General features: G+C 47.8%; 18 non-coding genes across 18 annotated transcripts; all 18 read left to right on the top strand.

The window, feature by feature from the left end:
* The first annotated feature begins 1102 nt into the window (after window positions 1-1102).
* Window positions 1103-1293, top strand: LOC142705783 (U2 spliceosomal RNA). Its single transcript, XR_012868299.1, has one exon. It is a non-coding gene; the product is annotated as a U2 spliceosomal RNA (small nuclear RNA).
* A 1344-nt stretch (window positions 1294-2637) lies between these two features.
* Window positions 2638-2828, top strand: LOC142705782 (U2 spliceosomal RNA). The gene has a single exon (XR_012868298.1). It is a non-coding gene; the product is annotated as a U2 spliceosomal RNA (small nuclear RNA).
* A 1342-nt stretch (window positions 2829-4170) lies between these two features.
* On the top strand, window positions 4171-4361 carry LOC142705781 (U2 spliceosomal RNA). Its single transcript, XR_012868297.1, has one exon. It is a non-coding gene; the product is annotated as a U2 spliceosomal RNA (small nuclear RNA).
* A 1308-nt stretch (window positions 4362-5669) lies between these two features.
* Window positions 5670-5860, top strand: LOC142705780 (U2 spliceosomal RNA). Its single transcript, XR_012868296.1, has one exon. It is a non-coding gene; the product is annotated as a U2 spliceosomal RNA (small nuclear RNA).
* Window positions 5861-7204: 1344 nt separating this feature from the next.
* On the top strand, window positions 7205-7395 carry LOC142705779 (U2 spliceosomal RNA). Its single transcript, XR_012868295.1, has one exon. It is a non-coding gene; the product is annotated as a U2 spliceosomal RNA (small nuclear RNA).
* Window positions 7396-8739: 1344 nt separating this feature from the next.
* LOC142705778 (U2 spliceosomal RNA) lies at window positions 8740-8930 on the top strand. Its single transcript, XR_012868294.1, has one exon. It is a non-coding gene; the product is annotated as a U2 spliceosomal RNA (small nuclear RNA).
* A 1344-nt stretch (window positions 8931-10274) lies between these two features.
* On the top strand, window positions 10275-10465 carry LOC142705777 (U2 spliceosomal RNA). Its single transcript, XR_012868293.1, has one exon. It is a non-coding gene; the product is annotated as a U2 spliceosomal RNA (small nuclear RNA).
* A 1344-nt stretch (window positions 10466-11809) lies between these two features.
* LOC142705776 (U2 spliceosomal RNA) lies at window positions 11810-12000 on the top strand. Its single transcript, XR_012868292.1, has one exon. It is a non-coding gene; the product is annotated as a U2 spliceosomal RNA (small nuclear RNA).
* A 1304-nt stretch (window positions 12001-13304) lies between these two features.
* Window positions 13305-13495, top strand: LOC142705774 (U2 spliceosomal RNA). The gene has a single exon (XR_012868291.1). It is a non-coding gene; the product is annotated as a U2 spliceosomal RNA (small nuclear RNA).
* Window positions 13496-14801: 1306 nt separating this feature from the next.
* LOC142705772 (U2 spliceosomal RNA) lies at window positions 14802-14992 on the top strand. Its single transcript, XR_012868289.1, has one exon. It is a non-coding gene; the product is annotated as a U2 spliceosomal RNA (small nuclear RNA).
* Window positions 14993-16298: 1306 nt separating this feature from the next.
* On the top strand, window positions 16299-16489 carry LOC142705771 (U2 spliceosomal RNA). Its single transcript, XR_012868288.1, has one exon. It is a non-coding gene; the product is annotated as a U2 spliceosomal RNA (small nuclear RNA).
* A 1306-nt stretch (window positions 16490-17795) lies between these two features.
* LOC142705770 (U2 spliceosomal RNA) lies at window positions 17796-17986 on the top strand. Its single transcript, XR_012868287.1, has one exon. It is a non-coding gene; the product is annotated as a U2 spliceosomal RNA (small nuclear RNA).
* A 1306-nt stretch (window positions 17987-19292) lies between these two features.
* Window positions 19293-19483, top strand: LOC142705769 (U2 spliceosomal RNA). Its single transcript, XR_012868286.1, has one exon. It is a non-coding gene; the product is annotated as a U2 spliceosomal RNA (small nuclear RNA).
* Window positions 19484-20788: 1305 nt separating this feature from the next.
* Window positions 20789-20979, top strand: LOC142705768 (U2 spliceosomal RNA). Its single transcript, XR_012868285.1, has one exon. It is a non-coding gene; the product is annotated as a U2 spliceosomal RNA (small nuclear RNA).
* Window positions 20980-22286: 1307 nt separating this feature from the next.
* LOC142705767 (U2 spliceosomal RNA) lies at window positions 22287-22477 on the top strand. Its single transcript, XR_012868284.1, has one exon. It is a non-coding gene; the product is annotated as a U2 spliceosomal RNA (small nuclear RNA).
* Window positions 22478-23784: 1307 nt separating this feature from the next.
* On the top strand, window positions 23785-23975 carry LOC142705766 (U2 spliceosomal RNA). Its single transcript, XR_012868283.1, has one exon. It is a non-coding gene; the product is annotated as a U2 spliceosomal RNA (small nuclear RNA).
* Window positions 23976-25281: 1306 nt separating this feature from the next.
* LOC142705765 (U2 spliceosomal RNA) lies at window positions 25282-25472 on the top strand. Its single transcript, XR_012868282.1, has one exon. It is a non-coding gene; the product is annotated as a U2 spliceosomal RNA (small nuclear RNA).
* A 1308-nt stretch (window positions 25473-26780) lies between these two features.
* On the top strand, window positions 26781-26971 carry LOC142705763 (U2 spliceosomal RNA). The gene has a single exon (XR_012868281.1). It is a non-coding gene; the product is annotated as a U2 spliceosomal RNA (small nuclear RNA).
* Window positions 26972-27085: the final 114 nt, after the last annotated feature.

Raw genomic sequence — 27085 nt, 5'->3', positions numbered from 1 at the left:
GTGTGTGTGTGTGTGTGTGTGTCTTCTGTGTTTCTGTGTTTCCGGCATTTCACATTGGAACAGCTCATTCACCTTCCTTGTCTTCTCTCCGCCCTCCCTTTTAGGTAGGTTAAAGAGCTGCACCTGAGCCAGCCACTGATTGATTGATGCAGCACCACAGTCAAATAGTGGAGTGGAGTAGGGGGAACAGCAAACAGCCATTAAAGCAGCCCGCCCGCCACAATGGACCTACCTGTGTACACTAGATGGATGTGATGGAATGTACTGTCGTCCCTACATTTCCAAGAAGAAGTAAGAATTGCAGTTGCAACAAACCCTTGCTTGCCTACAAAGAGAGCAGCAATTTGGATTTGTTACTATGTTACCTGGAAGAATAACAAACTGTGCAAGGATGGAGGTTGTAGGAGCAAAGAGAAGTTGTCTGTAAAGTTGGTGGATGCCTATTTTCCATTTTGCAGTCCCTTGTCTCCCTCTTGTGGCCTCCTGGAGGCAAATAAATGTGCAAAAAAAAGACAGCCTGGCGGCCGGCTGTTGCAGTGTTGCCCTCTCAGGCAACACTGAGTGACTGACTGAGCCGCACCGTCTTATATAAAGTTCAGACGGAACTTTGCACGTGTCATAGTGGAGCCCTCAGGATTCCAGAGCCAGCTTTCTGACATCATAATGGGGCCTGCCTCAGAGATAGATAAAAGCCTGGGCCCAGGCAGTGTTGGTCAGTGCTGCTCAGCAGGCAGCACTGGACTGGACTGGACTGGATTACAGCTGATACAAGGTGTGAAGGAACAAGGGGTGGCTGTGGGCATGCACTTGCTGCCGCTGCCAGTGTTTATCTGCATGGCAGGAGGGCATTTGGGCGTTGCCAGGAAGGCGTTTTTATGTAGATTCCTCCTCTTTCAGCACTGCATTGTGGTGCAAGCAAAAGAAGCAAATCCTGTGTAGCTTCCTCTCCGGCCTTTATTCACCTCCCTCCCGCTTAGTAGCTGTAAATGTGTGTGAGCCTGCAGGGCCCCATGGAATTGCCTAGGAGTAGGCTGAATCAATCGCTGCAAGGGGTGAACAGCAGTATGGGACAGGCTCGGGCAAGGCAAGGGCCGCTCGGGTTATCGCTTCTCGGCCTTTTGGCTAAGATCAAGTGTAGTATCTGTTCTTATCAGTTTAATATCTGATACGTCCCCTATCTGGGGACCATATATTAAATGGATTTTTAGAACAGGGAGATGGAAATAGAGCTTGCTCTGTCCACTCCACGCATTGACCTGGTATTGCAGTATTTCCAGGACCGGTGCACCCTTCCCTTATGTGTTGACTAAAATCAGATTCCAAAAGTGCTATTTGTGTTTGCTATTGTTTTTGTCTTTCTGATGGGATCTCCCCTTTTAATCCCATTATTTCAACACCTGTTGGACAATGCATTTGTACAGTCATGTGTGATAATGAGCTCATTTATTAAATGCAATTAATTAATACATTGCCACCTCTTGTTGTGTGTGTGTGTGTGTGTGTGTGTGTGTGTGTGTGTGTGTGTGTGTGTGTGTGTGTGTGTGTGTGTGTGTGTGTCTTCTGTGTTTCTGTGTTTCCGGCATTTCACATTGGAACAGCTCATTCACCTTCCTTGTCTTCTCTCCGCCCTCCCTTTTAGGTAGGTTAAAGAGCTGCACCTGAGCCAGCCACTGATTGATTGATGCAGCACCACAGTCAAATAGTGGAGTGGAGTAGGGGGAACAGCAAACAGCCATTAAAGCAGCCCGCCCGCCACAATGGACCTACCTGTGTACACTAGATGGATGTGATGGAATGTACTGTCGTCCCTACATTTCCAAGAAGAAGTAAGAATTGCAGTTGCAACAAACCCTTGCTTGCCTACAAAGAGAGCAGCAATTTGGATTTGTTACTATGTTACCTGGAAGAATAACAAACTGTGCAAGGATGGAGGTTGTAGGAGCAAAGAGAAGTTGTCTGTAAAGTTGGTGGATGCCTATTTTCCATTTTGCAGTCCCTTGTCTCCCTCTTGTGGCCTCCTGGAGGCAAATAAATGTGCAAAAAAAAGACAGCCTGGCGGCCGGCTGTTGCAGTGTTGCCCTCTCAGGCAACACTGAGTGACTGACTGAGCCGCACCGTCTTATATAAAGTTCAGACGGAACTTTGCACGTGTCATAGTGGAGCCCTCAGGATTCCAGAGCCAGCTTTCTGACATCATAATGGGGCCTGCCTCAGAGATAGATAAAAGCCTGGGCCCAGGCAGTGTTGGTCAGTGCTGCTCAGCAGGCAGCACTGGACTGGACTGGACTGGATTACAGCTGATACAAGGTGTGAAGGAACAAGGGGTGGCTGTGGGCATGCACTTGCTGCCGCTGCCAGTGTTTATCTGCATGGCAGGAGGGCATTTGGGCGTTGCCAGGAAGGCGTTTTTATGTAGATTCCTCCTCTTTCAGCACTGCATTGTGGTGCAAGCAAAAGAAGCAAATCCTGTGTAGCTTCCTCTCCGGCCTTTATTCACCTCCCTCCCGCTTAGTAGCTGTAAATGTGTGTGAGCCTGCAGGGCCCCATGGAATTGCCTAGGAGTAGGCTGAATCAATCGCTGCAAGGGGTGAACAGCAGTATGGGACAGGCTCGGGCAAGGCAAGGGCCGCTCGGGTTATCGCTTCTCGGCCTTTTGGCTAAGATCAAGTGTAGTATCTGTTCTTATCAGTTTAATATCTGATACGTCCCCTATCTGGGGACCATATATTAAATGGATTTTTAGAACAGGGAGATGGAAATAGAGCTTGCTCTGTCCACTCCACGCATTGACCTGGTATTGCAGTATTTCCAGGACCGGTGCACCCTTCCCTTATGTGTTGACTAAAATCAGATTCCAAAAGTGCTATTTGTGTTTGCTATTGTTTTTGTCTTTCTGATGGGATCTCCCCTTTTAATCCCATTATTTCAACACCTGTTGGACAATGCATTTGTACAGTCATGTGTGATAATGAGCTCATTTATTAAATGCAATTAATTAATACATTGCCACCTCTTGTTGTGTGTGTGTGTGTGTGTGTGTGTGTGTGTGTGTGTGTGTGTGTGTGTGTGTGTGTGTGTGTGTGTGTGTGTCTTCTGTGTTTCTGTGTTTCCGGCATTTCACATTGGAACAGCTCATTCACCTTCCTTGTCTTCTCTCCGCCCTCCCTTTTAGGTAGGTTAAAGAGCTGCACCTGAGCCAGCCACTGATTGATTGATGCAGCACCACAGTCAAATAGTGGAGTGGAGTAGGGGGAACAGCAAACAGCCATTAAAGCAGCCCGCCCGCCACAATGGACCTACCTGTGTACACTAGATGGATGTGATGGAATGTACTGTCGTCCCTACATTTCCAAGAAGAAGTAAGAATTGCAGTTGCAACAAACCCTTGCTTGCCTACAAAGAGAGCAGCAATTTGGATTTGTTACTATGTTACCTGGAAGAATAACAAACTGTGCAAGGATGGAGGTTGTAGGAGCAAAGAGAAGTTGTCTGTAAAGTTGGTGGATGCCTATTTTCCATTTTGCAGTCCCTTGTCTCCCTCTTGTGGCCTCCTGGAGGCAAATAAATGTGCAAAAAAAAGACAGCCTGGCGGCCGGCTGTTGCAGTGTTGCCCTCTCAGGCAACACTGAGTGACTGACTGAGCCGCACCGTCTTATATAAAGTTCAGACGGAACTTTGCACGTGTCATAGTGGAGCCCTCAGGATTCCAGAGCCAGCTTTCTGACATCATAATGGGGCCTGCCTCAGAGATAGATAAAAGCCTGGGCCCAGGCAGTGTTGGTCAGTGCTGCTCAGCAGGCAGCACTGGACTGGACTGGACTGGATTACAGCTGATACAAGGTGTGAAGGAACAAGGGGTGGCTGTGGGCATGCACTTGCTGCCGCTGCCAGTGTTTATCTGCATGGCAGGAGGGCATTTGGGCGTTGCCAGGAAGGCGTTTTTATGTAGATTCCTCCTCTTTCAGCACTGCATTGTGGTGCAAGCAAAAGAAGCAAATCCTGTGTAGCTTCCTCTCCGGCCTTTATTCACCTCCCTCCCGCTTAGTAGCTGTAAATGTGTGTGAGCCTGCAGGGCCCCATGGAATTGCCTAGGAGTAGGCTGAATCAATCGCTGCAAGGGGTGAACAGCAGTATGGGACAGGCTCGGGCAAGGCAAGGGCCGCTCGGGTTATCGCTTCTCGGCCTTTTGGCTAAGATCAAGTGTAGTATCTGTTCTTATCAGTTTAATATCTGATACGTCCCCTATCTGGGGACCATATATTAAATGGATTTTTAGAACAGGGAGATGGAAATAGAGCTTGCTCTGTCCACTCCACGCATTGACCTGGTATTGCAGTATTTCCAGGACCGGTGCACCCTTCCCTTATGTGTTGACTAAAATCAGATTCCAAAAGTGCTATTTGTGTTTGCTATTGTTTTTGTCTTTCTGATGGGATCTCCCCTTTTAATCCCATTATTTCAACACCTGTTGGACAATGCATTTGTACAGTCATGTGTGATAATGAGCTCATTTATTAAATGCAATTAATTAATACATTGCCACCTCTTGTTGTGTGTGTGTGTGTGTGTGTGTGTGTGTGTGTGTGTGTCTTCTGTGTTTCTGTGTTTCCGGCATTTCACATTGGAACAGCTCATTCACCTTCCTTGTCTTCTCTCCGCCCTCCCTTTTAGGTAGGTTAAAGAGCTGCACCTGAGCCAGCCACTGATTGATTGATGCAGCACCACAGTCAAATAGTGGAGTGGAGTAGGGGGAACAGCAAACAGCCATTAAAGCAGCCCGCCCGCCACAATGGACCTACCTGTGTACACTAGATGGATGTGATGGAATGTACTGTCGTCCCTACATTTCCAAGAAGAAGTAAGAATTGCAGTTGCAACAAACCCTTGCTTGCCTACAAAGAGAGCAGCAATTTGGATTTGTTACTATGTTACCTGGAAGAATAACAAACTGTGCAAGGATGGAGGTTGTAGGAGCAAAGAGAAGTTGTCTGTAAAGTTGGTGGATGCCTATTTTCCATTTTGCAGTCCCTTGTCTCCCTCTTGTGGCCTCCTGGAGGCAAATAAATGTGCAAAAAAAAGACAGCCTGGCGGCCGGCTGTTGCAGTGTTGCCCTCTCAGGCAACACTGAGTGACTGACTGAGCCGCACCGTCTTATATAAAGTTCAGACGGAACTTTGCACGTGTCATAGTGGAGCCCTCAGGATTCCAGAGCCAGCTTTCTGACATCATAATGGGGCCTGCCTCAGAGATAGATAAAAGCCTGGGCCCAGGCAGTGTTGGTCAGTGCTGCTCAGCAGGCAGCACTGGACTGGACTGGACTGGATTACAGCTGATACAAGGTGTGAAGGAACAAGGGGTGGCTGTGGGCATGCACTTGCTGCCGCTGCCAGTGTTTATCTGCATGGCAGGAGGGCATTTGGGCGTTGCCAGGAAGGCGTTTTTATGTAGATTCCTCCTCTTTCAGCACTGCATTGTGGTGCAAGCAAAAGAAGCAAATCCTGTGTAGCTTCCTCTCCGGCCTTTATTCACCTCCCTCCCGCTTAGTAGCTGTAAATGTGTGTGAGCCTGCAGGGCCCCATGGAATTGCCTAGGAGTAGGCTGAATCAATCGCTGCAAGGGGTGAACAGCAGTATGGGACAGGCTCGGGCAAGGCAAGGGCCGCTCGGGTTATCGCTTCTCGGCCTTTTGGCTAAGATCAAGTGTAGTATCTGTTCTTATCAGTTTAATATCTGATACGTCCCCTATCTGGGGACCATATATTAAATGGATTTTTAGAACAGGGAGATGGAAATAGAGCTTGCTCTGTCCACTCCACGCATTGACCTGGTATTGCAGTATTTCCAGGACCGGTGCACCCTTCCCTTATGTGTTGACTAAAATCAGATTCCAAAAGTGCTATTTGTGTTTGCTATTGTTTTTGTCTTTCTGATGGGATCTCCCCTTTTAATCCCATTATTTCAACACCTGTTGGACAATGCATTTGTACAGTCATGTGTGATAATGAGCTCATTTATTAAATGCAATTAATTAATACATTGCCACCTCTTGTTGTGTGTGTGTGTGTGTGTGTGTGTGTGTGTGTGTGTGTGTGTGTGTGTGTGTGTGTGTGTGTGTGTGTGTGTGTCTTCTGTGTTTCTGTGTTTCCGGCATTTCACATTGGAACAGCTCATTCACCTTCCTTGTCTTCTCTCCGCCCTCCCTTTTAGGTAGGTTAAAGAGCTGCACCTGAGCCAGCCACTGATTGATTGATGCAGCACCACAGTCAAATAGTGGAGTGGAGTAGGGGGAACAGCAAACAGCCATTAAAGCAGCCCGCCCGCCACAATGGACCTACCTGTGTACACTAGATGGATGTGATGGAATGTACTGTCGTCCCTACATTTCCAAGAAGAAGTAAGAATTGCAGTTGCAACAAACCCTTGCTTGCCTACAAAGAGAGCAGCAATTTGGATTTGTTACTATGTTACCTGGAAGAATAACAAACTGTGCAAGGATGGAGGTTGTAGGAGCAAAGAGAAGTTGTCTGTAAAGTTGGTGGATGCCTATTTTCCATTTTGCAGTCCCTTGTCTCCCTCTTGTGGCCTCCTGGAGGCAAATAAATGTGCAAAAAAAAGACAGCCTGGCGGCCGGCTGTTGCAGTGTTGCCCTCTCAGGCAACACTGAGTGACTGACTGAGCCGCACCGTCTTATATAAAGTTCAGACGGAACTTTGCACGTGTCATAGTGGAGCCCTCAGGATTCCAGAGCCAGCTTTCTGACATCATAATGGGGCCTGCCTCAGAGATAGATAAAAGCCTGGGCCCAGGCAGTGTTGGTCAGTGCTGCTCAGCAGGCAGCACTGGACTGGACTGGACTGGATTACAGCTGATACAAGGTGTGAAGGAACAAGGGGTGGCTGTGGGCATGCACTTGCTGCCGCTGCCAGTGTTTATCTGCATGGCAGGAGGGCATTTGGGCGTTGCCAGGAAGGCGTTTTTATGTAGATTCCTCCTCTTTCAGCACTGCATTGTGGTGCAAGCAAAAGAAGCAAATCCTGTGTAGCTTCCTCTCCGGCCTTTATTCACCTCCCTCCCGCTTAGTAGCTGTAAATGTGTGTGAGCCTGCAGGGCCCCATGGAATTGCCTAGGAGTAGGCTGAATCAATCGCTGCAAGGGGTGAACAGCAGTATGGGACAGGCTCGGGCAAGGCAAGGGCCGCTCGGGTTATCGCTTCTCGGCCTTTTGGCTAAGATCAAGTGTAGTATCTGTTCTTATCAGTTTAATATCTGATACGTCCCCTATCTGGGGACCATATATTAAATGGATTTTTAGAACAGGGAGATGGAAATAGAGCTTGCTCTGTCCACTCCACGCATTGACCTGGTATTGCAGTATTTCCAGGACCGGTGCACCCTTCCCTTATGTGTTGACTAAAATCAGATTCCAAAAGTGCTATTTGTGTTTGCTATTGTTTTTGTCTTTCTGATGGGATCTCCCCTTTTAATCCCATTATTTCAACACCTGTTGGACAATGCATTTGTACAGTCATGTGTGATAATGAGCTCATTTATTAAATGCAATTAATTAATACATTGCCACCTCTTGTTGTGTGTGTGTGTGTGTGTGTGTGTGTGTGTGTGTGTGTGTGTGTGTGTGTGTGTGTGTGTGTGTGTGTGTGTGTCTTCTGTGTTTCTGTGTTTCCGGCATTTCACATTGGAACAGCTCATTCACCTTCCTTGTCTTCTCTCCGCCCTCCCTTTTAGGTAGGTTAAAGAGCTGCACCTGAGCCAGCCACTGATTGATTGATGCAGCACCACAGTCAAATAGTGGAGTGGAGTAGGGGGAACAGCAAACAGCCATTAAAGCAGCCCGCCCGCCACAATGGACCTACCTGTGTACACTAGATGGATGTGATGGAATGTACTGTCGTCCCTACATTTCCAAGAAGAAGTAAGAATTGCAGTTGCAACAAACCCTTGCTTGCCTACAAAGAGAGCAGCAATTTGGATTTGTTACTATGTTACCTGGAAGAATAACAAACTGTGCAAGGATGGAGGTTGTAGGAGCAAAGAGAAGTTGTCTGTAAAGTTGGTGGATGCCTATTTTCCATTTTGCAGTCCCTTGTCTCCCTCTTGTGGCCTCCTGGAGGCAAATAAATGTGCAAAAAAAAGACAGCCTGGCGGCCGGCTGTTGCAGTGTTGCCCTCTCAGGCAACACTGAGTGACTGACTGAGCCGCACCGTCTTATATAAAGTTCAGACGGAACTTTGCACGTGTCATAGTGGAGCCCTCAGGATTCCAGAGCCAGCTTTCTGACATCATAATGGGGCCTGCCTCAGAGATAGATAAAAGCCTGGGCCCAGGCAGTGTTGGTCAGTGCTGCTCAGCAGGCAGCACTGGACTGGACTGGACTGGATTACAGCTGATACAAGGTGTGAAGGAACAAGGGGTGGCTGTGGGCATGCACTTGCTGCCGCTGCCAGTGTTTATCTGCATGGCAGGAGGGCATTTGGGCGTTGCCAGGAAGGCGTTTTTATGTAGATTCCTCCTCTTTCAGCACTGCATTGTGGTGCAAGCAAAAGAAGCAAATCCTGTGTAGCTTCCTCTCCGGCCTTTATTCACCTCCCTCCCGCTTAGTAGCTGTAAATGTGTGTGAGCCTGCAGGGCCCCATGGAATTGCCTAGGAGTAGGCTGAATCAATCGCTGCAAGGGGTGAACAGCAGTATGGGACAGGCTCGGGCAAGGCAAGGGCCGCTCGGGTTATCGCTTCTCGGCCTTTTGGCTAAGATCAAGTGTAGTATCTGTTCTTATCAGTTTAATATCTGATACGTCCCCTATCTGGGGACCATATATTAAATGGATTTTTAGAACAGGGAGATGGAAATAGAGCTTGCTCTGTCCACTCCACGCATTGACCTGGTATTGCAGTATTTCCAGGACCGGTGCACCCTTCCCTTATGTGTTGACTAAAATCAGATTCCAAAAGTGCTATTTGTGTTTGCTATTGTTTTTGTCTTTCTGATGGGATCTCCCCTTTTAATCCCATTATTTCAACACCTGTTGGACAATGCATTTGTACAGTCATGTGTGATAATGAGCTCATTTATTAAATGCAATTAATTAATACATTGCCACCTCTTGTTGTGTGTGTGTGTGTGTGTGTGTGTGTGTGTGTGTGTGTGTGTGTGTGTGTGTGTGTGTGTGTGTGTGTGTGTGTCTTCTGTGTTTCTGTGTTTCCGGCATTTCACATTGGAACAGCTCATTCACCTTCCTTGTCTTCTCTCCGCCCTCCCTTTTAGGTAGGTTAAAGAGCTGCACCTGAGCCAGCCACTGATTGATTGATGCAGCACCACAGTCAAATAGTGGAGTGGAGTAGGGGGAACAGCAAACAGCCATTAAAGCAGCCCGCCCGCCACAATGGACCTACCTGTGTACACTAGATGGATGTGATGGAATGTACTGTCGTCCCTACATTTCCAAGAAGAAGTAAGAATTGCAGTTGCAACAAACCCTTGCTTGCCTACAAAGAGAGCAGCAATTTGGATTTGTTACTATGTTACCTGGAAGAATAACAAACTGTGCAAGGATGGAGGTTGTAGGAGCAAAGAGAAGTTGTCTGTAAAGTTGGTGGATGCCTATTTTCCATTTTGCAGTCCCTTGTCTCCCTCTTGTGGCCTCCTGGAGGCAAATAAATGTGCAAAAAAAAGACAGCCTGGCGGCCGGCTGTTGCAGTGTTGCCCTCTCAGGCAACACTGAGTGACTGACTGAGCCGCACCGTCTTATATAAAGTTCAGACGGAACTTTGCACGTGTCATAGTGGAGCCCTCAGGATTCCAGAGCCAGCTTTCTGACATCATAATGGGGCCTGCCTCAGAGATAGATAAAAGCCTGGGCCCAGGCAGTGTTGGTCAGTGCTGCTCAGCAGGCAGCACTGGACTGGACTGGACTGGATTACAGCTGATACAAGGTGTGAAGGAACAAGGGGTGGCTGTGGGCATGCACTTGCTGCCGCTGCCAGTGTTTATCTGCATGGCAGGAGGGCATTTGGGCGTTGCCAGGAAGGCGTTTTTATGTAGATTCCTCCTCTTTCAGCACTGCATTGTGGTGCAAGCAAAAGAAGCAAATCCTGTGTAGCTTCCTCTCCGGCCTTTATTCACCTCCCTCCCGCTTAGTAGCTGTAAATGTGTGTGAGCCTGCAGGGCCCCATGGAATTGCCTAGGAGTAGGCTGAATCAATCGCTGCAAGGGGTGAACAGCAGTATGGGACAGGCTCGGGCAAGGCAAGGGCCGCTCGGGTTATCGCTTCTCGGCCTTTTGGCTAAGATCAAGTGTAGTATCTGTTCTTATCAGTTTAATATCTGATACGTCCCCTATCTGGGGACCATATATTAAATGGATTTTTAGAACAGGGAGATGGAAATAGAGCTTGCTCTGTCCACTCCACGCATTGACCTGGTATTGCAGTATTTCCAGGACCGGTGCACCCTTCCCTTATGTGTTGACTAAAATCAGATTCCAAAAGTGCTATTTGTGTTTGCTATTGTTTTTGTCTTTCTGATGGGATCTCCCCTTTTAATCCCATTATTTCAACACCTGTTGGACAATGCATTTGTACAGTCATGTGTGATAATGAGCTCATTTATTAAATGCAATTAATTAATACATTGCCACCTCTTGTTGTGTGTGTGTGTGTGTGTGTGTGTGTGTGTGTGTGTGTGTGTGTGTGTGTGTGTGTGTGTGTGTGTGTGTGTGTCTTCTGTGTTTCTGTGTTTCCGGCATTTCACATTGGAACAGCTCATTCACCTTCCTTGTCTTCTCTCCGCCCTCCCTTTTAGGTAGGTTAAAGAGCTGCACCTGAGCCAGCCACTGATTGATTGATGCAGCACCACAGTCAAATAGTGGAGTGGAGTAGGGGGAACAGCAAACAGCCATTAAAGCAGCCCGCCCGCCACAATGGACCTACCTGTGTACACTAGATGGATGTGATGGAATGTACTGTCGTCCCTACATTTCCAAGAAGAAGTAAGAATTGCAGTTGCAACAAACCCTTGCTTGCCTACAAAGAGAGCAGCAATTTGGATTTGTTACTATGTTACCTGGAAGAATAACAAACTGTGCAAGGATGGAGGTTGTAGGAGCAAAGAGAAGTTGTCTGTAAAGTTGGTGGATGCCTATTTTCCATTTTGCAGTCCCTTGTCTCCCTCTTGTGGCCTCCTGGAGGCAAATAAATGTGCAAAAAAAAGACAGCCTGGCGGCCGGCTGTTGCAGTGTTGCCCTCTCAGGCAACACTGAGTGACTGACTGAGCCGCACCGTCTTATATAAAGTTCAGACGGAACTTTGCACGTGTCATAGTGGAGCCCTCAGGATTCCAGAGCCAGCTTTCTGACATCATAATGGGGCCTGCCTCAGAGATAGATAAAAGCCTGGGCCCAGGCAGTGTTGGTCAGTGCTGCTCAGCAGGCAGCACTGGACTGGACTGGACTGGATTACAGCTGATACAAGGTGTGAAGGAACAAGGGGTGGCTGTGGGCATGCACTTGCTGCCGCTGCCAGTGTTTATCTGCATGGCAGGAGGGCATTTGGGCGTTGCCAGGAAGGCGTTTTTATGTAGATTCCTCCTCTTTCAGCACTGCATTGTGGTGCAAGCAAAAGAAGCAAATCCTGTGTAGCTTCCTCTCCGGCCTTTATTCACCTCCCTCCCGCTTAGTAGCTGTAAATGTGTGTGAGCCTGCAGGGCCCCATGGAATTGCCTAGGAGTAGGCTGAATCAATCGCTGCAAGGGGTGAACAGCAGTATGGGACAGGCTCGGGCAAGGCAAGGGCCGCTCGGGTTATCGCTTCTCGGCCTTTTGGCTAAGATCAAGTGTAGTATCTGTTCTTATCAGTTTAATATCTGATACGTCCCCTATCTGGGGACCATATATTAAATGGATTTTTAGAACAGGGAGATGGAAATAGAGCTTGCTCTGTCCACTCCACGCATTGACCTGGTATTGCAGTATTTCCAGGACCGGTGCACCCTTCCCTTATGTGTTGACTAAAATCAGATTCCAAAAGTGCTATTTGTGTTTGCTATTGTTTTTGTCTTTCTGATGGGATCTCCCCTTTTAATCCCATTATTTCAACACCTGTTGGACAATGCATTTGTACAGTCATGTGTGATAATGAGCTCATTTATTAAATGCAATTAATTAATACATTGCCACCTCTTGTTGTGTGTGTGTGTGTGTGTGTGTGTGTGTGTGTGTCTTCTGTGTTTCTGTGTTTCCGGCATTTCACATTGGAACAGCTCATTCACCTTCCTTGTCTTCTCTCCGCCCTCCCTTTTAGGTAGGTTAAAGAGCTGCACCTGAGCCAGCCACTGATTGATTGATGCAGCACCACAGTCAAATAGTGGAGTGGAGTAGGGGGAACAGCAAACAGCCATTAAAGCAGCCCGCCCGCCACAATGGACCTACCTGTGTACACTAGATGGATGTGATGGAATGTACTGTCGTCCCTACATTTCCAAGAAGAAGTAAGAATTGCAGTTGCAACAAACCCTTGCTTGCCTACAAAGAGAGCAGCAATTTGGATTTGTTACTATGTTACCTGGAAGAATAACAAACTGTGCAAGGATGGAGGTTGTAGGAGCAAAGAGAAGTTGTCTGTAAAGTTGGTGGATGCCTATTTTCCATTTTGCAGTCCCTTGTCTCCCTCTTGTGGCCTCCTGGAGGCAAATAAATGTGCAAAAAAAAGACAGCCTGGCGGCCGGCTGTTGCAGTGTTGCCCTCTCAGGCAACACTGAGTGACTGACTGAGCCGCACCGTCTTATATAAAGTTCAGACGGAACTTTGCACGTGTCATAGTGGAGCCCTCAGGATTCCAGAGCCAGCTTTCTGACATCATAATGGGGCCTGCCTCAGAGATAGATAAAAGCCTGGGCCCAGGCAGTGTTGGTCAGTGCTGCTCAGCAGGCAGCACTGGACTGGACTGGACTGGATTACAGCTGATACAAGGTGTGAAGGAACAAGGGGTGGCTGTGGGCATGCACTTGCTGCCGCTGCCAGTGTTTATCTGCATGGCAGGAGGGCATTTGGGCGTTGCCAGGAAGGCGTTTTTATGTAGATTCCTCCTCTTTCAGCACTGCATTGTGGTGCAAGCAAAAGAAGCAAATCCTGTGTAGCTTCCTCTCCGGCCTTTATTCACCTCCCTCCCGCTTAGTAGCTGTAAATGTGTGTGAGCCTGCAGGGCCCCATGGAATTGCCTAGGAGTAGGCTGAATCAATCGCTGCAAGGGGTGAACAGCAGTATGGGACAGGCTCGGGCAAGGCAAGGGCCGCTCGGGTTATCGCTTCTCGGCCTTTTGGCTAAGATCAAGTGTAGTATCTGTTCTTATCAGTTTAATATCTGATACGTCCCCTATCTGGGGACCATATATTAAATGGATTTTTAGAACAGGGAGATGGAAATAGAGCTTGCTCTGTCCACTCCACGCATTGACCTGGTATTGCAGTATTTCCAGGACCGGTGCACCCTTCCCTTATGTGTTGACTAAAATCAGATTCCAAAAGTGCTATTTGTGTTTGCTATTGTTTTTGTCTTTCTGATGGGATCTCCCCTTTTAATCCCATTATTTCAACACCTGTTGGACAATGCATTTGTACAGTCATGTGTGATAATGAGCTCATTTATTAAATGCAATTAATTAATACATTGCCACCTCTTGTTGTGTGTGTGTGTGTGTGTGTGTGTGTGTGTGTGTGTCTTCTGTGTTTCTGTGTTTCCGGCATTTCACATTGGAACAGCTCATTCACCTTCCTTGTCTTCTCTCCGCCCTCCCTTTTAGGTAGGTTAAAGAGCTGCACCTGAGCCAGCCACTGATTGATTGATGCAGCACCACAGTCAAATAGTGGAGTGGAGTAGGGGGAACAGCAAACAGCCATTAAAGCAGCCCGCCCGCCACAATGGACCTACCTGTGTACACTAGATGGATGTGATGGAATGTACTGTCGTCCCTACATTTCCAAGAAGAAGTAAGAATTGCAGTTGCAACAAACCCTTGCTTGCCTACAAAGAGAGCAGCAATTTGGATTTGTTACTATGTTACCTGGAAGAATAACAAACTGTGCAAGGATGGAGGTTGTAGGAGCAAAGAGAAGTTGTCTGTAAAGTTGGTGGATGCCTATTTTCCATTTTGCAGTCCCTTGTCTCCCTCTTGTGGCCTCCTGGAGGCAAATAAATGTGCAAAAAAAAGACAGCCTGGCGGCCGGCTGTTGCAGTGTTGCCCTCTCAGGCAACACTGAGTGACTGACTGAGCCGCACCGTCTTATATAAAGTTCAGACGGAACTTTGCACGTGTCATAGTGGAGCCCTCAGGATTCCAGAGCCAGCTTTCTGACATCATAATGGGGCCTGCCTCAGAGATAGATAAAAGCCTGGGCCCAGGCAGTGTTGGTCAGTGCTGCTCAGCAGGCAGCACTGGACTGGACTGGACTGGATTACAGCTGATACAAGGTGTGAAGGAACAAGGGGTGGCTGTGGGCATGCACTTGCTGCCGCTGCCAGTGTTTATCTGCATGGCAGGAGGGCATTTGGGCGTTGCCAGGAAGGCGTTTTTATGTAGATTCCTCCTCTTTCAGCACTGCATTGTGGTGCAAGCAAAAGAAGCAAATCCTGTGTAGCTTCCTCTCCGGCCTTTATTCACCTCCCTCCCGCTTAGTAGCTGTAAATGTGTGTGAGCCTGCAGGGCCCCATGGAATTGCCTAGGAGTAGGCTGAATCAATCGCTGCAAGGGGTGAACAGCAGTATGGGACAGGCTCGGGCAAGGCAAGGGCCGCTCGGGTTATCGCTTCTCGGCCTTTTGGCTAAGATCAAGTGTAGTATCTGTTCTTATCAGTTTAATATCTGATACGTCCCCTATCTGGGGACCATATATTAAATGGATTTTTAGAACAGGGAGATGGAAATAGAGCTTGCTCTGTCCACTCCACGCATTGACCTGGTATTGCAGTATTTCCAGGACCGGTGCACCCTTCCCTTATGTGTTGACTAAAATCAGATTCCAAAAGTGCTATTTGTGTTTGCTATTGTTTTTGTCTTTCTGATGGGATCTCCCCTTTTAATCCCATTATTTCAACACCTGTTGGACAATGCATTTGTACAGTCATGTGTGATAATGAGCTCATTTATTAAATGCAATTAATTAATACATTGCCACCTCTTGTTGTGTGTGTGTGTGTGTGTGTGTGTGTGTGTGTGTGTCTTCTGTGTTTCTGTGTTTCCGGCATTTCACATTGGAACAGCTCATTCACCTTCCTTGTCTTCTCTCCGCCCTCCCTTTTAGGTAGGTTAAAGAGCTGCACCTGAGCCAGCCACTGATTGATTGATGCAGCACCACAGTCAAATAGTGGAGTGGAGTAGGGGGAACAGCAAACAGCCATTAAAGCAGCCCGCCCGCCACAATGGACCTACCTGTGTACACTAGATGGATGTGATGGAATGTACTGTCGTCCCTACATTTCCAAGAAGAAGTAAGAATTGCAGTTGCAACAAACCCTTGCTTGCCTACAAAGAGAGCAGCAATTTGGATTTGTTACTATGTTACCTGGAAGAATAACAAACTGTGCAAGGATGGAGGTTGTAGGAGCAAAGAGAAGTTGTCTGTAAAGTTGGTGGATGCCTATTTTCCATTTTGCAGTCCCTTGTCTCCCTCTTGTGGCCTCCTGGAGGCAAATAAATGTGCAAAAAAAAGACAGCCTGGCGGCCGGCTGTTGCAGTGTTGCCCTCTCAGGCAACACTGAGTGACTGACTGAGCCGCACCGTCTTATATAAAGTTCAGACGGAACTTTGCACGTGTCATAGTGGAGCCCTCAGGATTCCAGAGCCAGCTTTCTGACATCATAATGGGGCCTGCCTCAGAGATAGATAAAAGCCTGGGCCCAGGCAGTGTTGGTCAGTGCTGCTCAGCAGGCAGCACTGGACTGGACTGGACTGGATTACAGCTGATACAAGGTGTGAAGGAACAAGGGGTGGCTGTGGGCATGCACTTGCTGCCGCTGCCAGTGTTTATCTGCATGGCAGGAGGGCATTTGGGCGTTGCCAGGAAGGCGTTTTTATGTAGATTCCTCCTCTTTCAGCACTGCATTGTGGTGCAAGCAAAAGAAGCAAATCCTGTGTAGCTTCCTCTCCGGCCTTTATTCACCTCCCTCCCGCTTAGTAGCTGTAAATGTGTGTGAGCCTGCAGGGCCCCATGGAATTGCCTAGGAGTAGGCTGAATCAATCGCTGCAAGGGGTGAACAGCAGTATGGGACAGGCTCGGGCAAGGCAAGGGCCGCTCGGGTTATCGCTTCTCGGCCTTTTGGCTAAGATCAAGTGTAGTATCTGTTCTTATCAGTTTAATATCTGATACGTCCCCTATCTGGGGACCATATATTAAATGGATTTTTAGAACAGGGAGATGGAAATAGAGCTTGCTCTGTCCACTCCACGCATTGACCTGGTATTGCAGTATTTCCAGGACCGGTGCACCCTTCCCTTATGTGTTGACTAAAATCAGATTCCAAAAGTGCTATTTGTGTTTGCTATTGTTTTTGTCTTTCTGATGGGATCTCCCCTTTTAATCCCATTATTTCAACACCTGTTGGACAATGCATTTGTACAGTCATGTGTGATAATGAGCTCATTTATTAAATGCAATTAATTAATACATTGCCACCTCTTGTTGTGTGTGTGTGTGTGTGTGTGTGTGTGTGTGTGTGTCTTCTGTGTTTCTGTGTTTCCGGCATTTCACATTGGAACAGCTCATTCACCTTCCTTGTCTTCTCTCCGCCCTCCCTTTTAGGTAGGTTAAAGAGCTGCACCTGAGCCAGCCACTGATTGATTGATGCAGCACCACAGTCAAATAGTGGAGTGGAGTAGGGGGAACAGCAAACAGCCATTAAAGCAGCCCGCCCGCCACAATGGACCTACCTGTGTACACTAGATGGATGTGATGGAATGTACTGTCGTCCCTACATTTCCAAGAAGAAGTAAGAATTGCAGTTGCAACAAACCCTTGCTTGCCTACAAAGAGAGCAGCAATTTGGATTTGTTACTATGTTACCTGGAAGAATAACAAACTGTGCAAGGATGGAGGTTGTAGGAGCAAAGAGAAGTTGTCTGTAAAGTTGGTGGATGCCTATTTTCCATTTTGCAGTCCCTTGTCTCCCTCTTGTGGCCTCCTGGAGGCAAATAAATGTGCAAAAAAAAGACAGCCTGGCGGCCGGCTGTTGCAGTGTTGCCCTCTCAGGCAACACTGAGTGACTGACTGAGCCGCACCGTCTTATATAAAGTTCAGACGGAACTTTGCACGTGTCATAGTGGAGCCCTCAGGATTCCAGAGCCAGCTTTCTGACATCATAATGGGGCCTGCCTCAGAGATAGATAAAAGCCTGGGCCCAGGCAGTGTTGGTCAGTGCTGCTCAGCAGGCAGCACTGGACTGGACTGGACTGGATTACAGCTGATACAAGGTGTGAAGGAACAAGGGGTGGCTGTGGGCATGCACTTGCTGCCGCTGCCAGTGTTTATCTGCATGGCAGGAGGGCATTTGGGCGTTGCCAGGAAGGCGTTTTTATGTAGATTCCTCCTCTTTCAGCACTGCATTGTGGTGCAAGCAAAAGAAGCAAATCCTGTGTAGCTTCCTCTCCGGCCTTTATTCACCTCCCTCCCGCTTAGTAGCTGTAAATGTGTGTGAGCCTGCAGGGCCCCATGGAATTGCCTAGGAGTAGGCTGAATCAATCGCTGCAAGGGGTGAACAGCAGTATGGGACAGGCTCGGGCAAGGCAAGGGCCGCTCGGGTTATCGCTTCTCGGCCTTTTGGCTAAGATCAAGTGTAGTATCTGTTCTTATCAGTTTAATATCTGATACGTCCCCTATCTGGGGACCATATATTAAATGGATTTTTAGAACAGGGAGATGGAAATAGAGCTTGCTCTGTCCACTCCACGCATTGACCTGGTATTGCAGTATTTCCAGGACCGGTGCACCCTTCCCTTATGTGTTGACTAAAATCAGATTCCAAAAGTGCTATTTGTGTTTGCTATTGTTTTTGTCTTTCTGATGGGATCTCCCCTTTTAATCCCATTATTTCAACACCTGTTGGACAATGCATTTGTACAGTCATGTGTGATAATGAGCTCATTTATTAAATGCAATTAATTAATACATTGCCACCTCTTGTTGTGTGTGTGTGTGTGTGTGTGTGTGTGTGTGTGTGTCTTCTGTGTTTCTGTGTTTCCGGCATTTCACATTGGAACAGCTCATTCACCTTCCTTGTCTTCTCTCCGCCCTCCCTTTTAGGTAGGTTAAAGAGCTGCACCTGAGCCAGCCACTGATTGATTGATGCAGCACCACAGTCAAATAGTGGAGTGGAGTAGGGGGAACAGCAAACAGCCATTAAAGCAGCCCGCCCGCCACAATGGACCTACCTGTGTACACTAGATGGATGTGATGGAATGTACTGTCGTCCCTACATTTCCAAGAAGAAGTAAGAATTGCAGTTGCAACAAACCCTTGCTTGCCTACAAAGAGAGCAGCAATTTGGATTTGTTACTATGTTACCTGGAAGAATAACAAACTGTGCAAGGATGGAGGTTGTAGGAGCAAAGAGAAGTTGTCTGTAAAGTTGGTGGATGCCTATTTTCCATTTTGCAGTCCCTTGTCTCCCTCTTGTGGCCTCCTGGAGGCAAATAAATGTGCAAAAAAAAGACAGCCTGGCGGCCGGCTGTTGCAGTGTTGCCCTCTCAGGCAACACTGAGTGACTGACTGAGCCGCACCGTCTTATATAAAGTTCAGACGGAACTTTGCACGTGTCATAGTGGAGCCCTCAGGATTCCAGAGCCAGCTTTCTGACATCATAATGGGGCCTGCCTCAGAGATAGATAAAAGCCTGGGCCCAGGCAGTGTTGGTCAGTGCTGCTCAGCAGGCAGCACTGGACTGGACTGGACTGGATTACAGCTGATACAAGGTGTGAAGGAACAAGGGGTGGCTGTGGGCATGCACTTGCTGCCGCTGCCAGTGTTTATCTGCATGGCAGGAGGGCATTTGGGCGTTGCCAGGAAGGCGTTTTTATGTAGATTCCTCCTCTTTCAGCACTGCATTGTGGTGCAAGCAAAAGAAGCAAATCCTGTGTAGCTTCCTCTCCGGCCTTTATTCACCTCCCTCCCGCTTAGTAGCTGTAAATGTGTGTGAGCCTGCAGGGCCCCATGGAATTGCCTAGGAGTAGGCTGAATCAATCGCTGCAAGGGGTGAACAGCAGTATGGGACAGGCTCGGGCAAGGCAAGGGCCGCTCGGGTTATCGCTTCTCGGCCTTTTGGCTAAGATCAAGTGTAGTATCTGTTCTTATCAGTTTAATATCTGATACGTCCCCTATCTGGGGACCATATATTAAATGGATTTTTAGAACAGGGAGATGGAAATAGAGCTTGCTCTGTCCACTCCACGCATTGACCTGGTATTGCAGTATTTCCAGGACCGGTGCACCCTTCCCTTATGTGTTGACTAAAATCAGATTCCAAAAGTGCTATTTGTGTTTGCTATTGTTTTTGTCTTTCTGATGGGATCTCCCCTTTTAATCCCATTATTTCAACACCTGTTGGACAATGCATTTGTACAGTCATGTGTGATAATGAGCTCATTTATTAAATGCAATTAATTAATACATTGCCACCTCTTGTTGTGTGTGTGTGTGTGTGTGTGTGTGTGTGTGTGTGTCTTCTGTGTTTCTGTGTTTCCGGCATTTCACATTGGAACAGCTCATTCACCTTCCTTGTCTTCTCTCCGCCCTCCCTTTTAGGTAGGTTAAAGAGCTGCACCTGAGCCAGCCACTGATTGATTGATGCAGCACCACAGTCAAATAGTGGAGTGGAGTAGGGGGAACAGCAAACAGCCATTAAAGCAGCCCGCCCGCCACAATGGACCTACCTGTGTACACTAGATGGATGTGATGGAATGTACTGTCGTCCCTACATTTCCAAGAAGAAGTAAGAATTGCAGTTGCACAAACCCTTGCTTGCCTACAAAGAGAGCAGCAATTTGGATTTGTTACTATGTTACCTGGAAGAATAACAAACTGTGCAAGGATGGAGGTTGTAGGAGCAAAGAGAAGTTGTCTGTAAAGTTGGTGGATGCCTATTTTCCATTTTGCAGTCCCTTGTCTCCCTCTTGTGGCCTCCTGGAGGCAAATAAATGTGCAAAAAAAAGACAGCCTGGCGGCCGGCTGTTGCAGTGTTGCCCTCTCAGGCAACACTGAGTGACTGACTGAGCCGCACCGTCTTATATAAAGTTCAGACGGAACTTTGCACGTGTCATAGTGGAGCCCTCAGGATTCCAGAGCCAGCTTTCTGACATCATAATGGGGCCTGCCTCAGAGATAGATAAAAGCCTGGGCCCAGGCAGTGTTGGTCAGTGCTGCTCAGCAGGCAGCACTGGACTGGACTGGACTGGATTACAGCTGATACAAGGTGTGAAGGAACAAGGGGTGGCTGTGGGCATGCACTTGCTGCCGCTGCCAGTGTTTATCTGCATGGCAGGAGGGCATTTGGGCGTTGCCAGGAAGGCGTTTTTATGTAGATTCCTCCTCTTTCAGCACTGCATTGTGGTGCAAGCAAAAGAAGCAAATCCTGTGTAGCTTCCTCTCCGGCCTTTATTCACCTCCCTCCCGCTTAGTAGCTGTAAATGTGTGTGAGCCTGCAGGGCCCCATGGAATTGCCTAGGAGTAGGCTGAATCAATCGCTGCAAGGGGTGAACAGCAGTATGGGACAGGCTCGGGCAAGGCAAGGGCCGCTCGGGTTATCGCTTCTCGGCCTTTTGGCTAAGATCAAGTGTAGTATCTGTTCTTATCAGTTTAATATCTGATACGTCCCCTATCTGGGGACCATATATTAAATGGATTTTTAGAACAGGGAGATGGAAATAGAGCTTGCTCTGTCCACTCCACGCATTGACCTGGTATTGCAGTATTTCCAGGACCGGTGCACCCTTCCCTTATGTGTTGACTAAAATCAGATTCCAAAAGTGCTATTTGTGTTTGCTATTGTTTTTGTCTTTCTGATGGGATCTCCCCTTTTAATCCCATTATTTCAACACCTGTTGGACAATGCATTTGTACAGTCATGTGTGATAATGAGCTCATTTATTAAATGCAATTAATTAATACATTGCCACCTCTTGTGTGTGTGTGTGTGTGTGTGTGTGTGTGTGTGTGTGTGTCTTCTGTGTTTCTGTGTTTCCGGCATTTCACATTGGAACAGCTCATTCACCTTCCTTGTCTTCTCTCCGCCCTCCCTTTTAGGTAGGTTAAAGAGCTGCACCTGAGCCAGCCACTGATTGATTGATGCAGCACCACAGTCAAATAGTGGAGTGGAGTAGGGGGAACAGCAAACAGCCATTAAAGCAGCCCGCCCGCCACAATGGACCTACCTGTGTACACTAGATGGATGTGATGGAATGTACTGTCGTCCCTACATTTCCAAGAAGAAGTAAGAATTGCAGTTGCAACAAACCCTTGCTTGCCTACAAAGAGAGCAGCAATTTGGATTTGTTACTATGTTACCTGGAAGAATAACAAACTGTGCAAGGATGGAGGTTGTAGGAGCAAAGAGAAGTTGTCTGTAAAGTTGGTGGATGCCTATTTTCCATTTTGCAGTCCCTTGTCTCCCTCTTGTGGCCTCCTGGAGGCAAATAAATGTGCAAAAAAAAGACAGCCTGGCGGCCGGCTGTTGCAGTGTTGCCCTCTCAGGCAACACTGAGTGACTGACTGAGCCGCACCGTCTTATATAAAGTTCAGACGGAACTTTGCACGTGTCATAGTGGAGCCCTCAGGATTCCAGAGCCAGCTTTCTGACATCATAATGGGGCCTGCCTCAGAGATAGATAAAAGCCTGGGCCCAGGCAGTGTTGGTCAGTGCTGCTCAGCAGGCAGCACTGGACTGGACTGGACTGGATTACAGCTGATACAAGGTGTGAAGGAACAAGGGGTGGCTGTGGGCATGCACTTGCTGCCGCTGCCAGTGTTTATCTGCATGGCAGGAGGGCATTTGGGCGTTGCCAGGAAGGCGTTTTTATGTAGATTCCTCCTCTTTCAGCACTGCATTGTGGTGCAAGCAAAAGAAGCAAATCCTGTGTAGCTTCCTCTCCGGCCTTTATTCACCTCCCTCCCGCTTAGTAGCTGTAAATGTGTGTGAGCCTGCAGGGCCCCATGGAATTGCCTAGGAGTAGGCTGAATCAATCGCTGCAAGGGGTGAACAGCAGTATGGGACAGGCTCGGGCAAGGCAAGGGCCGCTCGGGTTATCGCTTCTCGGCCTTTTGGCTAAGATCAAGTGTAGTATCTGTTCTTATCAGTTTAATATCTGATACGTCCCCTATCTGGGGACCATATATTAAATGGATTTTTAGAACAGGGAGATGGAAATAGAGCTTGCTCTGTCCACTCCACGCATTGACCTGGTATTGCAGTATTTCCAGGACCGGTGCACCCTTCCCTTATGTGTTGACTAAAATCAGATTCCAAAAGTGCTATTTGTGTTTGCTATTGTTTTTGTCTTTCTGATGGGATCTCCCCTTTTAATCCCATTATTTCAACACCTGTTGGACAATGCATTTGTACAGTCATGTGTGATAATGAGCTCATTTATTAAATGCAATTAATTAATACATTGCCACCTCTTGTGTGTGTGTGTGTGTGTGTGTGTGTGTGTGTGTGTGTGTCTTCTGTGTTTCTGTGTTTCCGGCATTTCACATTGGAACAGCTCATTCACCTTCCTTGTCTTCTCTCCGCCCTCCCTTTTAGGTAGGTTAAAGAGCTGCACCTGAGCCAGCCACTGATTGATTGATGCAGCACCACAGTCAAATAGTGGAGTGGAGTAGGGGGAACAGCAAACAGCCATTAAAGCAGCCCGCCCGCCACAATGGACCTACCTGTGTACACTAGATGGATGTGATGGAATGTACTGTCGTCCCTACATTTCCAAGAAGAAGTAAGAATTGCAGTTGCAACAAACCCTTGCTTGCCTACAAAGAGAGCAGCAATTTGGATTTGTTACTATGTTACCTGGAAGAATAACAAACTGTGCAAGGATGGAGGTTGTAGGAGCAAAGAGAAGTTGTCTGTAAAGTTGGTGGATGCCTATTTTCCATTTTGCAGTCCCTTGTCTCCCTCTTGTGGCCTCCTGGAGGCAAATAAATGTGCAAAAAAAAGACAGCCTGGCGGCCGGCTGTTGCAGTGTTGCCCTCTCAGGCAACACTGAGTGACTGACTGAGCCGCACCGTCTTATATAAAGTTCAGACGGAACTTTGCACGTGTCATAGTGGAGCCCTCAGGATTCCAGAGCCAGCTTTCTGACATCATAATGGGGCCTGCCTCAGAGATAGATAAAAGCCTGGGCCCAGGCAGTGTTGGTCAGTGCTGCTCAGCAGGCAGCACTGGACTGGACTGGACTGGATTACAGCTGATACAAGGTGTGAAGGAACAAGGGGTGGCTGTGGGCATGCACTTGCTGCCGCTGCCAGTGTTTATCTGCATGGCAGGAGGGCATTTGGGCGTTGCCAGGAAGGCGTTTTTATGTAGATTCCTCCTCTTTCAGCACTGCATTGTGGTGCAAGCAAAAGAAGCAAATCCTGTGTAGCTTCCTCTCCGGCCTTTATTCACCTCCCTCCCGCTTAGTAGCTGTAAATGTGTGTGAGCCTGCAGGGCCCCATGGAATTGCCTAGGAGTAGGCTGAATCAATCGCTGCAAGGGGTGAACAGCAGTATGGGACAGGCTCGGGCAAGGCAAGGGCCGCTCGGGTTATCGCTTCTCGGCCTTTTGGCTAAGATCAAGTGTAGTATCTGTTCTTATCAGTTTAATATCTGATACGTCCCCTATCTGGGGACCATATATTAAATGGATTTTTAGAACAGGGAGATGGAAATAGAGCTTGCTCTGTCCACTCCACGCATTGACCTGGTATTGCAGTATTTCCAGGACCGGTGCACCCTTCCCTTATGTGTTGACTAAAATCAGATTCCAAAAGTGCTATTTGTGTTTGCTATTGTTTTTGTCTTTCTGATGGGATCTCCCCTTTTAATCCCATTATTTCAACACCTGTTGGACAATGCATTTGTACAGTCATGTGTGATAATGAGCTCATTTATTAAATGCAATTAATTAATACATTGCCACCTCTTGTTGTGTGTGTGTGTGTGTGTGTGTGTGTGTGTGTGTGTCTTCTGTGTTTCTGTGTTTCCGGCATTTCACATTGGAACAGCTCATTCACCTTCCTTGTCTTCTCTCCGCCCTCCCTTTTAGGTAGGTTAAAGAGCTGCACCTGAGCCAGCCACTGATTGATTGATGCAGCACCACAGTCAAATAGTGGAGTGGAGTAGGGGGAACAGCAAACAGCCATTAAAGCAGCCCGCCCGCCACAATGGACCTACCTGTGTACACTAGATGGATGTGATGGAATGTACTGTCGTCCCTACATTTCCAAGAAGAAGTAAGAATTGCAGTTGCAACAAACCCTTGCTTGCCTACAAAGAGAGCAGCAATTTGGATTTGTTACTATGTTACCTGGAAGAATAACAAACTGTGCAAGGATGGAGGTTGTAGGAGCAAAGAGAAGTTGTCTGTAAAGTTGGTGGATGCCTATTTTCCATTTTGCAGTCCCTTGTCTCCCTCTTGTGGCCTCCTGGAGGCAAATAAATGTGCAAAAAAAAGACAGCCTGGCGGCCGGCTGTTGCAGTGTTGCCCTCTCAGGCAACACTGAGTGACTGACTGAGCCGCACCGTCTTATATAAAGTTCAGACGGAACTTTGCACGTGTCATAGTGGAGCCCTCAGGATTCCAGAGCCAGCTTTCTGACATCATAATGGGGCCTGCCTCAGAGATAGATAAAAGCCTGGGCCCAGGCAGTGTTGGTCAGTGCTGCTCAGCAGGCAGCACTGGACTGGACTGGACTGGATTACAGCTGATACAAGGTGTGAAGGAACAAGGGGTGGCTGTGGGCATGCACTTGCTGCCGCTGCCAGTGTTTATCTGCATGGCAGGAGGGCATTTGGGCGTTGCCAGGAAGGCGTTTTTATGTAGATTCCTCCTCTTTCAGCACTGCATTGTGGTGCAAGCAAAAGAAGCAAATCCTGTGTAGCTTCCTCTCCGGCCTTTATTCACCTCCCTCCCGCTTAGTAGCTGTAAATGTGTGTGAGCCTGCAGGGCCCCATGGAATTGCCTAGGAGTAGGCTGAATCAATCGCTGCAAGGGGTGAACAGCAGTATGGGACAGGCTCGGGCAAGGCAAGGGCCGCTCGGGTTATCGCTTCTCGGCCTTTTGGCTAAGATCAAGTGTAGTATCTGTTCTTATCAGTTTAATATCTGATACGTCCCCTATCTGGGGACCATATATTAAATGGATTTTTAGAACAGGGAGATGGAAATAGAGCTTGCTCTGTCCACTCCACGCATTGACCTGGTATTGCAGTATTTCCAGGACCGGTGCACCCTTCCCTTATGTGTTGACTAAAATCAGATTCCAAAAGTGCTATTTGTGTTTGCTATTGTTTTTGTCTTTCTGATGGGATCTCCCCTTTTAATCCCATTATTTCAACACCTGTTGGACAATGCATTTGTACAGTCATGTGTGATAATGAGCTCATTTATTAAATGCAATTAATTAATACATTGCCACCTCTTGTTGTGTGTGTGTGTGTGTGTGTGTGTGTGTGTGTGTGTGTCTTCTGTGTTTCTGTGTTTCCGGCATTTCACATTGGAACAGCTCATTCACCTTCCTTGTCTTCTCTCCGCCCTCCCTTTTAGGTAGGTTAAAGAGCTGCACCTGAGCCAGCCACTGATTGATTGATGCAGCACCACAGTCAAATAGTGGAGTGGAGTAGGGGGAACAGCAAACAGCCATTAAAGCAGCCCGCCCGCCACAATGGACCTACCTGTGTACACTAGATGGATGTGATGGAATGTACTGTCGTCCCTACATTTCCAAGAAGAAGTAAGAATTGCAGTTGCAACAAACCCTTGCTTGCCTACAAAGAGAGCAGCAATTTGGATTTGTTACTATGTTACCTGGAAGAATAACAAACTGTGCAAGGATGGAGGTTGTAGGAGCAAAGAGAAGTTGTCTGTAAAGTTGGTGGATGCCTATTTTCCATTTTGCAGTCCCTTGTCTCCCTCTTGTGGCCTCCTGGAGGCAAATAAATGTGCAAAAAAAAGACAGCCTGGCGGCCGGCTGTTGCAGTGTTGCCCTCTCAGGCAACACTGAGTGACTGACTGAGCCGCACCGTCTTATATAAAGTTCAGACGGAACTTTGCACGTGTCATAGTGGAGCCCTCAGGATTCCAGAGCCAGCTTTCTGACATCATAATGGGGCCTGCCTCAGAGATAGATAAAAGCCTGGGCCCAGGCAGTGTTGGTCAGTGCTGCTCAGCAGGCAGCACTGGACTGGACTGGACTGGATTACAGCTGATACAAGGTGTGAAGGAACAAGGGGTGGCTGTGGGCATGCACTTGCTGCCGCTGCCAGTGTTTATCTGCATGGCAGGAGGGCATTTGGGCGTTGCCAGGAAGGCGTTTTTATGTAGATTCCTCCTCTTTCAGCACTGCATTGTGGTGCAAGCAAAAGAAGCAAATCCTGTGTAGCTTCCTCTCCGGCCTTTATTCACCTCCCTCCCGCTTAGTAGCTGTAAATGTGTGTGAGCCTGCAGGGCCCCATGGAATTGCCTAGGAGTAGGCTGAATCAATCGCTGCAAGGGGTGAACAGCAGTATGGGACAGGCTCGGGCAAGGCAAGGGCCGCTCGGGTTATCGCTTCTCGGCCTTTTGGCTAAGATCAAGTGTAGTATCTGTTCTTATCAGTTTAATATCTGATACGTCCCCTATCTGGGGACCATATATTAAATGGATTTTTAGAACAGGGAGATGGAAATAGAGCTTGCTCTGTCCACTCCACGCATTGACCTGGTATTGCAGTATTTCCAGGACCGGTGCACCCTTCCCTTATGTGTTGACTAAAATCAGATTCCAAAAGTGCTATTTGTGTTTGCTATTGTTTTTGTCTTTCTGATGGGATCTCCCCTTTTAATCCCATTATTTCAACACCTGTTGGACA

This window comes from Rhinoderma darwinii, unplaced genomic scaffold (assembly GCF_050947455.1).
Source record: "Rhinoderma darwinii isolate aRhiDar2 unplaced genomic scaffold, aRhiDar2.hap1 Scaffold_3401, whole genome shotgun sequence".
NCBI lineage: Eukaryota > Metazoa > Chordata > Amphibia > Anura > Rhinodermatidae > Rhinoderma > Rhinoderma darwinii.
The sequence above is the reverse complement of the archived record's forward strand: the minus strand, read 5'-3'. Positions and strand labels throughout refer to the sequence as shown.